Genomic DNA, 11041 nt, shown 5'->3' with positions numbered 1-11041 from the left:
ATGATTTAAAATCAGGAAGGTGTGCATCAGAGCTGTAACCTCTCACCATACTTATTTCAATCTGTATGCTGAGCAAATCATGAGCGAAAATGGATTTTATTAAGAAGAATGTGGCCTCAGAATTGGAGGAGTGCTTATTAACCTACAATATGCAGATAACACAACCTTGCTTGCTGAAAGTGAAGAAGAATTAAAGAATTTGCTCATGAAGATAAAGGGTTGTACCCTTCAGTATGGATTACAACTCATTCTAAAGAAAACCAAAATCCTCACAAATGGGCCAATAAGTAACATCATGATAAATGGAGAAAAGGTTTGAGTTGTCAAGCATTTTTTTCTTTCTTGGATTCACAATCAATGTTTATGGAATCAGCAGTCAAGAGATGAAAAGATGAGTTGCATTAATAAATCTGCTCTACAAGACTTAGAGCGTTGAAGAGCAAGTTGTTACCTTGAGAGCTAAGGTGTGATTGACCCAAGCCATGATATTCTCTATTGCATCATATGCATGCAAAAGTTAGACACTGTCTATAGAAGACTGAAGATTAATTGGTTCATTTGAATTGTGGTGCTGGAGAAAAATATTGAAAGTACCATTAACTGCTAAAATGACAAACTGATCTATGTTAGAAAAAGTTAGGCCAGAGTGCTGCTTAGAGCCAAGAATGGCAAGACTTCATCTTACACACTTTGGACATGTTGTCAGGAGAGACTAGTCCCTGGAGGACATCATGCTTGGTAAAGTGGAGGGAAGACAAGGAATGGAAGGCATTCAACAAGATAGATCGATGCAGTGGTTGCATCAATGGGCTCAGGCATAGGAAGAATTGTGGGGATGGCACAGGACCGACCATGCAGTGTTTCAGTCTGTGTGCATAGGGTGGTTCTGGGTCAGAGCCAACTGCTTGGTACCTAACAACAGCAACAACATTGTTTTCATTGAGTCAGATCCAAGTTGTGGGGATCGTATGTATACCAGAACCTACAATGTGACTCTGCAGCGTCTTCATGCTTGTTGCGATAGTGAGTCCATTGCTGTGGTTTCATCAAAAGCTTCATGTGGCTGCATCCCAAGTTTCTCCATCCTTTCTTTTAGGGGAATTCTGGTTGTACTTCTTCTAAGCCTGACTTTTTGTTCTTTTAGCGGCCCAAAGTAGATTCAATAGTCTTTTCCAATGCATCATTTCTCTATAATTAGAGAACTAAAACGCTGAGATATGACATGGAGTCAAAGAGGTAAGAGGCCTCTCCATGTGAGTATGAACTGAGTCTGGTTTTGTTCTCTATTGAATAACTTTGGGCTAGCTCAGCACCTGTAGAATAGGTACAATGGACCCTCGTTGTTTACAGATACTGACTACATTTGAAATGTTGCCTACTCGGTAAAGTTTATTTTTGGCCCCAACATCAATAACCTTATCACTTCCACAGACATATGCCGAGCAAAGAAGAATTTGAGGTACCTAATGCCCATGTTCCCAGCTGAGGTCAAATTAGGTGATGTTCTGCCTTCTTGTTTTAGCCTGTGAACAAGATTTGTTTTTACAATCTGTTTCGTGCTATGTGTTTTGGATTTTTATTTTTTTCTAGTCATTTCACAGTTTAAAATGACATAGTGCTGCCATGCTGTCTGGTGATCATAAGTGCAAGAATGCTTTATGGAGAAAAAACGTGTTGGATAAACTTCCTTCAGGCATAAGTTATATTGCTGTGGGCCATGAATTTAAAGTTCACAAAAACAGTATAGGATACATCCAGGAAAAAGGAAGAGAAAACCTGCCAGTCTGTACCCAAGTCCAGTCCAAGAAATACTGAGGTGCATAATGAAGTGATGGAAGAGTTGGGAAAGCAACTGAACTGTGGATTCATAGGATGATAACCGATAGAAAGGCACAGTGGACAGCACTGTTATGAAACTGAGAGCCAATAAAACTTACAATCACATTACCCAGTGTCAGAAAACATTAAAGCCCTTCTTGGCTAGTGTAGTATTACAAATAAATATTGCATACAAATATAATCGCAAAGAAATGCATATCAAATAAGGTGTTTCAACAGAAACACACATGGGTTATTATTGTTTGTATGACAAAATTTTCTCAGCGGCTCAGAGGAAGCCAACCCTGTATTACCCCTATGAGCAATGGCTTGATGTCCACGAATTCAGTGCTTGTGGTGACTTTATAGAACATTAACGACTCAATAAGGAGAACTCGTTGTACTTTGTTCTTGCGTTGAATGTGAGGGAGGGCAGTGGGATGACGTGAGGCAGAGCCCAGATCATTTCTGGAAGAGTTTCAGACATGAAGTGGATCAGCCATGGCAGGAATAGAGCTGAAGTCCAGGGGGCTTACAGCCAGGCAAAAATAGCTAATCGGATTTGGTCATCCTGATCATGCTGCTGGGATTCATTTGCCTTGAATGAAAATAGCTGAAAGACTTAACACAGCTGGGGTCTACCAGTGTGTTGATTGTATCCATGTTACAAATATTTGTAGTAGATCTTGTTCATTGGGAAAACATTAAAGTAGAAAATAGGAGGTTTGGTTCTTGGTCACAGTGTTGTCACTAACAACTTGCCTGGTATTAGGGGCCCAGCTATTAGAGTGGTTGCATATTGTGCTGCTAACAACAAAGTCAGCAGTTTGAAACTACCAGCCACTCTACTGGAGAAAGACGAGGCTTTATACTTCCATAAAGAGTTACAGTCCCAGAAAGCCACAAGTTCAGTTCTATCCTGTTCTGGAAGGTTGCTTTGAGTTGGAATCAGCTTGATAGCAGTGAGTTGAGTTACACAGGAATAAAATTATTGTTCAAATTCACATACCAACTGCTACAGTTAGTGATGAAAAAATTGAAAAATTCTACCAACATCTTAGTCTGAAATAGATCAAGCAATCAATCAAGATGCACTGATAATTATTAGAGATTGGAATGCAAAAGTTGGAACTGAAGAAGGAACAGAAGTTGGAAAATGTGATCCTAGAGATAGAAATGAAACTGGAGACTTCACAATAGAATTTTGCAAGACCAACAACTTCTTCATCACAAATACCTTTCTCAACAATACAAACAGTGATTTTATATACACAGCCTTATCCTGATGGAATATACAGAAATAAAACTGACTATATCTGGGAGAAGAGATGGTGGAGAAGCTTAATATTAGCAGTTAAAAATAAGCCAGTGTCTGACTGTGGAACAGACCATCAATTGCTCCTGAAGCTGAAGAAAATATTTTAACATCTATGAGAGCAAAAATATGGCATTGAATAAACCTCACCTGAATTGCCGTAACATCTCCAGAACAGATTTGACCACTGAAAACTAATGACAACAGACTTGATGCATTGTGAGAGCACAGCAAGAACATTACACATGAAGAAGGCAAAAGGCCAATACAGAGAGAAGGAAAAAAAAAGATCAAAGAGCATGTCAGAAGAACTCTGAAACTTGCCCCTAATCACAGAGTAGCTAAGGTAAGTGGAATACATGAGGAAGTCAAAGAGCTGAACAGAACAATTCAAAGGGCACCTTGAGAAGACAAAGTACAATTTATAATCAAATGTGCAGAGGCATCAAAGTAGAAACCCATAATAGTAAAACACACTCAGTGTGTCTTAAACTGAAAAACTAAAGAAAGAATTCAAGCCTAAATTGCAATCTTGAAATAGTCTATGGGCAAAATATTGAATAACACAGAAAGCACCAAGAGAAGAGGAAAAAACACACAGTCACTGTACCAGAAAGAAGCAGTGGACATTCCACCATTTCAAGGGGTAGCATATGAGCAAGAACCAATAGTATTGAGGGAAGAAGTTCTAGTTGAACTTCTTTCTTTCTTCTTTTTTATTTTTTTTTTTGCCTTAGGCTCCAGAAATTGATGGAATACCCATTGAAATATTTCAACAAGCTGATGAAGCATTGGAAACACTCACTTGTCTATGCCAGGAAATTTGGAAGACAGCTACTTAGCCCACTGGTCGGAAGAGATTTGTACCCATCCAAAAGAAAAGTGATCCAAAAGATGCTAAAATTATAGAACAATATCACTGATATCATATGCAAGTAAGAGTTTTCTGAAGACCATCCAACAAAGGCTGTAGCAATACATTCACAGGGAACCACCAAAGGTTCAGGCGAGATTCCGCAGAGGACATGGAACAAGGGATACCATGGCAGATATCAGATGAACCTTGGCTGGAAGCAGAGAATACCAGAAAGAGGCTTACTTGTGTTTCATTGATTATGTTAAGGTGTTTGACTGTGTGGATCATAATGAACTATAGATATTGTGCTTTGTGCTTATGCAGAACCAATACACAGATAAAGAGGTAGTTGTGTGTGTGAACCAAACAAGTGAATTCTGCCTGGTCTAAAATCAGGAAAGATGTGCATGAGCACATCTCATTCTATGTATTCAATCTGTATACTGAGCAAAGAATCAGAGAAACTGGATGATATGAAGAAGAATATAGCATCGGGGTTGGAGGAAGGTTTGTGAACAATCTGTGATGTGCAGATGACACATCCTTACTTGCTGAAAGTGAGGAGGACATGAAGCACTTGCTGATGAAGATCAAGGATTGCAGCCTTAGGAATGGATTACAACTCAGTGTAAAGAAGACTAAAATCCTCACACCTGGACCAAAAAGTAACATCACGATAAATGGCAAAAAAATTGGTAGATTTTGTCTTGTTCGGATCAATGTTCAGGGAAGCAGCAGTCAGAGATCAAACGATGGATTGCCTGGGGTAAATCTACTGCACAAGATCTCTTTTAATTGGTGAAAAGTTAGTCTTACTTTGAGGTCTAAGGTGTACCTGACCCCAGGCATGGTATTTTCAACTACCTCATATGCATGGGAAAGTTGGAGATTGGACAAGGAAAACCAAAGAAGGATTGATACATTTGAATTTTGGTGCTGATAAGGGATATTGAAAGTACCATAGACTAACAAAAGGACAAACAGATCTGTCTTGGAAGAAATGCAGCCAGAACTACAGCTCCTTTGATTCAAATAGGGCAAGTCTTGGTCTCATGTACTCTGGACATGTGTCAGGAAAAACAAGTCCCTGGGAAAGAACATCCTGTTTGATAGAGTGGGGGGTAGTGAAAAAGAGGAAGGCTTAGGCAAAATGAGTTGACACAGAGGCTGCAACAATGGGCATTAAAATAGGAACAATTGTGAAGATGGCACCAGACCGGACATGATTTCATCCTGTTGTACATTAGGTCGCAAAGAGAGGGAACAGACCCTATGGCACCTAACAACAACAACAGTTGTATAGTTTGGGCAGTTCATCCACTAAATATTGACCATCTACTTAGAATTGAGCACTGTATCAAGATTCGGGTCTATAACAATTAGCAAGAGCATCGCCATGGAACGTATAGGCAAATAAACACCAACTATAATATAGTATTCCACAATCGAGTGCTGGAGTAAAACCAAAACCCAATGCATTGTTGCCCATCCATCCTGTCTCATGGTAATCCCATGTGTTCTGGAGTATAATTGCTTCATAAGGTTTTCTTTGTTATAACCCTAACAGAGCCCTTTCTACTGTGGGTTGGGATTGCTAGCTTTTATGTTAGTTGCCGAAGCAAACTATTTATGCCCCCCCCAGAGACCTGGAGGTTGAACGGGGTGCCACAATAAGGTTGTGGGTTAAGAAAGACTTCAAGAGTAAGTGATGATTAATCTGAAAAGTTAAAGACAAGTTGGATCTGGACCATCATTTTGCTTCTAAAATAAAATGCAGGAGGTTGTTACAGGATCCCTAAGATCTCTTTGATTGTTATAGTGTATGATACAAATTTTCTATGATAGCACAAATTGGGGGTTGGGGGAGACTTTAAATACTGTCAATAAAAAGGCGACACGCTGTGCTTAAGCTGCAAAGGTGCAAAAACAGCAGGGTGGGGGAGAAATGACAGTGCTCAAAAGCAAGAGAGAGAGAAGGAGAGAGCAAGTGAAAGCACATTTTCTAGGGCATAAAGGATTTTTGTTTATTTTTTAACATAATGCACCAAAAAAGAAATACAATTATCCCAATTTCTGCCCACAGTTTTCAGCATTGTGCATCCTTTATTTAATGATACATGAAAACACATTCTCTGCCAATCCTTCTGTTGCTTAGGAACAGGCAGTCAAGAGCCCCAGCTCAGAGACTCCAAGTCCTCATTAAAAGGCTTTGTGCATTGCTATCAGTAAAATGCTAATTTAGTAAGCCTGACTGATACCCTCCTGTTCAAAAATGCCAGGAAGGAGAACCCAGATCCTGCTAATTTGGCTAGTTCCCCTTTATTCAACTCAGGGTGGCTTACATAAAATAAATAAATAAATCCACGCAGGGCTGTCAGCCAGTGACTTGAAGCATTTTATTCTGAAGCCATAGTTCTTGCTCAACACACTCCATGTTCTTTTTGGAGCAAGATAGGAAAATTATTGACCTGCTACCTATATTTATTTAGCAATGCTGTTGACTATGTAATTGTCACAGCCTTAAGCATTCTTAAAGAGAAACGGTAAGGGGGAGACTTGTTTGGTTAAATGCACACATGTGGCAGCCGCCTCTCCAACTGGTAAAGCCAGTTCCTCTAAGAAAGTCCTTTAGACCCCACACTGGGTCAGTGTTAGAACCTGCCTCATACCCTGCTTCCCCGAAAGTAAAACACCTCCCGAAAATAAGACCTACTTAGAGTTTTGTCTCTCACTGAAATATAAGGCATCCCTCTGAAAATAAGAACTCCCCGAAAATAAGGGTTTGGATTGTTAGGATGATGTTCCAGAAGATGATGACATGACTGTCATTGAATAAATGAGTAAATGTACCATAGACTGTTGTACATGGAAATAACGGTAGTAACAGGAAATTCTTGATACTGCAGGATTCACAGTTTGTCTGGTTATGCTGCTTTGTGATGACAACTACTACCGTTATCGTATATAGGGAATAAATTTCTTTTTTGTTGTTGTTGAACAATAAATGTGTACCATATTCTTCTTCATGGAAAAATAAGACATCCCCTGCAAATAAGACCTAGCACATCTTTGGGAGCAAAAATTAATAAAAGACACTATCTTAAAAAAAAAAAAAAGACACTATCTTATTTTCAAGGAAACAGGGTAGCTATAGAAACGAAGCTCTACCATCAACATTTAGGAATCTCCTTGATTTGACCTTGGGTCAATATTTCTTCATGTGCCCAGGCACTGCAGAAAGCTGTATCTCGGCTGGCACCACAAGGGCTTCTCTCAGTCTGTGTTTGGTGCCAGGAGAAAGTCCCTCTCCTCCAGCGGGTTCATTACCGCTTCCTTATTTCTGGGAGATCAGCACCTGATGCTACTTCTTGTTCCTTTCTTCTCTCCAAAGCAGAAACTTTGAGAGATGAAGTTGCCTTATTTTTCACTAGAGAGAACAGGAAACCCAGCGTCTCTTCATCTTACTCCGTGTAGTGCTGCTTATGTTGATGACATCCTCCGATTTGATCTGCATTGACATTTTCGGTGTCTTATACTCCCCCACCTACAGGAAGTGTAATTGATCAAGAACCCAGCTGCTGAACTCTGAAATTTATCACCCACAGAGCTCCACAGAGGACTAAGATGGACCCTATCCTGGGAGACAAGAAAATCTCCAACAGGCAATTTTGGTTCCAGCATTCTCCCAAAAGCTTTGTCAAGCATTCCTTAAATCATATAGCTGTCGGCGAGGCTTCTAACAACCAACTACTTCCCCAAATCCTTTCTATCTGTCAGCTCCTCGGGCTCTCCACATTCCTCCTCATCTTTACTCACAGGCAGCTCCCAAATATATTTTCCAAACTGAATCCCTTTTTTTCATCCGCTCCTTGAAGGAGGCACCTAACCCACTTCCCCGGTGTCCAGATTGTGACTGGTGTTGTTGTTAAGTGCCATTGTATAGGTTCCAATGTATAGCAACCGTATGTGTAACAGAAGAAGCCACTGCCTGGGCCCTGCACCATCTTTATATTGTGATGTTTGAGCCCATTTTGCAACCACGGTATATCAGTCCACCTACTAAGGTCTTCTTCCTTTTTTTCATGCCTTTCTACTTCACCAAGCATGATTTCTTTTTCAAGGGACTGGTGCCTTCTGATAACATGTCTGAAGTACATGAGGCAACATCTTGCCATCCTTGATTCGCAGGATCTCTCTGGCTGTACCTCTTCCAAGAAAGAGCTGTTTGTTCTTCTGGCAGCCCAGGGTACTTTCAACAGTCTTAGCCAGCACATAATTCAAATCCATTGATTTTTCTGTGGTCTTCCTTATTCAATGTCACTTTGAAGACTGCGGGGCCCCTGACCCAAGCCAAAGTAATTTCAATCACCTCTTATGCACATGAAAGTTGATTGGAACTATTCTCTTGTATTTTTGCCTGCACAACATTGAGAAAAATGTTATCTTACAAAATGGGCGTACTTTCTTCAAGGTTTAGTTGTGAAGTGATTGGCAGGCTGGATGGTTGTCCCCTAGCTACATGTTACCTGCTATACCTGCCTTTAAAAGAGATGGTGGATCACTCACTTCTCCAAGGTGACTCACTTCTCCAAGGTGAAGCAAGCCGTGAAGAACATGAATGATCCCTCTGAATAAAGTCAGCTCTGGCCAGCGCATGCTTTAGGAGTCTGCTCTTTAATGCTATGGATTTGAGGAGGCTGCTCCAGTCCGAAGCAGTTCCAGAAAAATTCACCCTGCCCACTCCAGTCTTCCTTTGCCGTAAAATCCCCAAGTTTCCCACCTATGTTTAAGACAGAGGTTCTCAACCTGTGGGTCAAGACCCCTTTGGGGATCGAACAACCCTTTCACAGGGGTCTCCTAAGACAATTGGAAGACACATATATCTGATGAACCAAGACACCGCTCCTCTATCCATCTCCAGGTAGGTCCGCCCACATGCAGATACGCCCACACACGAGTACCCTGTGTGAAGACTGTTCCCCATGCTACACCATGCTTCAAGACAAAATTTCATTTATTGGTAATTAGAAATAAATATTTCACAATGTATAATTACATATTGTTTTGCGATGTATCACTCTCCTTTAACTATGTTCAATTTGTAACAATGAAAATACATCTTGCATATCAGATCTTTACATGATGATTCATAGCAGTAGCAAAATGACAGTTATGAAGTAGCAACGAAAATAATTTTATGGTTGGGGAGTCACCACAACATGAGGAACTGTATTAAAGGGTCATGGCATAAGCAAGGTTGAGAAGCACTGGTTTAAGAGATCCTAAAATGGATTGGAGATCCATTGAGATCACAGATCAAGCAAGCTGAGTCTGTCCTACAGGATACTAAAACTCTGAGTATCTGAAATTAATCCACCTTTGAATAGTACTCTAGGCCCAACATTCTCCCAAAAGAAAGCTGGTCTTAAATTCTCATTACTAAGTAGGCATGAACCAAGCTTGCTTATTGGATGGAAAACAGTGACCGTAGAGCATTACAGGTGACCATAGACATATATCTTCTATCAGTGTTGAAGTTCCACACAGCGTGTGTGTGTGTGTGTGTGTGTGTGTGTGTGTATGTATGTGTGTACACTTTCAAGAAAGACATCACAGATGCAAAAGGTTTGCCTCTGATCTTGAAACTTCTCAACCTTGGCAGAAAAACCAATGCATAGCTACTAATTTCACATAAACAGAAAAGACATTCACACCTTTGGTAGAAAATATATTGTAGAAAGATCTTTCTCTCACCTCTGCTCTGGACCAAGAAAATGAGGATTTTCTACCATGGGGCAGCTTATTAATTCCTAAGCAGGTTAATGTTGAGGAGTCCCAAGAGGATGTTAATAATACTGTATATACTCGAGTATAAGCCAACCCAAATAACAGCCGGGGCACCTCATTTTACCATAAAAACTGCATTTTAAAAGTGCTGAAAAATTCAGCTTATATATGAGTATATGTTTTACCACAATTAAAAAAACAAAATGTGCAAGCAGAATTTTATTTTCCCTCCTCTCATGGGTGAAGAAAGCAAGTGTTGGTAGACAATTTCATGAAAAACGGATCACAACATTGAGTTGCTAATCGCAAGTTCGAAACCACCAGCAACTCTGAGGAAAGAAAGATGAGGCTTTCTACCCCTGTAAAGATTTACAGTCTCAGAAACCCACAGGAGCAGCTCTAGTCTGTCCTATGGGGTCCCCTCAGAATCAATTCAATGACAATGAGTTTGATTTGGTTGGTAAATGATAAGGGTCAAAGATATCTAGGAGAGAATGCAAGGCTCTAACCCTGGATGAAAACCTTACTTTGAGTGGACATCAATAAGGGGAAGTACATACATGATTCAATCTAACAGGTTGCCTATTCATTCCACACTAAATGCAGAGAGCAAAAGGATCACAGCATGGCAATGTGCCCTCATCTGAGGAGTCAAGCCAAGCATCTCTGTGGAGAAACTTCTTCGCACAGGAGCTGAGAAGATGTGTCCTTGATGTCTGCACTGCCTTAGAGTGCCAGGGAAAATCCGATGACCTCATCTCCTGTAGCTTGAAATCAAATCTATATAAAGTATAGCTCATCAGATCAAAGTTAATCCCTTCCACACCAAAGGGGTGGTGAACAGTGATGAGTCACTTTGTTGAAGGATACAGAATTAAATCAGGCTGATGTTCTTCAAAAGGGATTACTATGCTGGGCCTTTACCTTAAAGAGGAGAGATTTAAGGGCATTTTGATATTGGAGAATTTATCATACCTATTTGTTGATGCCTTTAAGTTCTATTTCAATTCTCTACAATTTCTCCAGATTTTCTTCAAAGAATGTAAACTCCTTCAACTCTTATTGGCTGTGTTGCATAAAGATTTACAGCCTCTGAAATCCTTGGGAGCACTTATACTGTCCTATGGAGTTGCTAAGAACCAGCATCAACTTGAGATAGGTAGGAATTTCATTTATTCCTGTCAAACTTTTCAACAATGTCCAAAATTATCTTTCTCTCTCCATCCATCTTTCCTTTCTCTCTCTCTCTCTCTCTCTCTCTCTCT

The sequence above is a fragment of the Echinops telfairi genome, unplaced genomic scaffold, assembly GCF_000313985.2.
Source record: "Echinops telfairi isolate 266 unplaced genomic scaffold, ASM31398v2 ScPeMD7_18;HRSCAF=68, whole genome shotgun sequence".
In the NCBI taxonomy this organism is placed as follows: domain Eukaryota; kingdom Metazoa; phylum Chordata; class Mammalia; order Afrosoricida; family Tenrecidae; genus Echinops; species Echinops telfairi.
The sequence above is the reverse complement of the archived record's forward strand: the minus strand, read 5'-3'. Positions refer to the sequence as shown.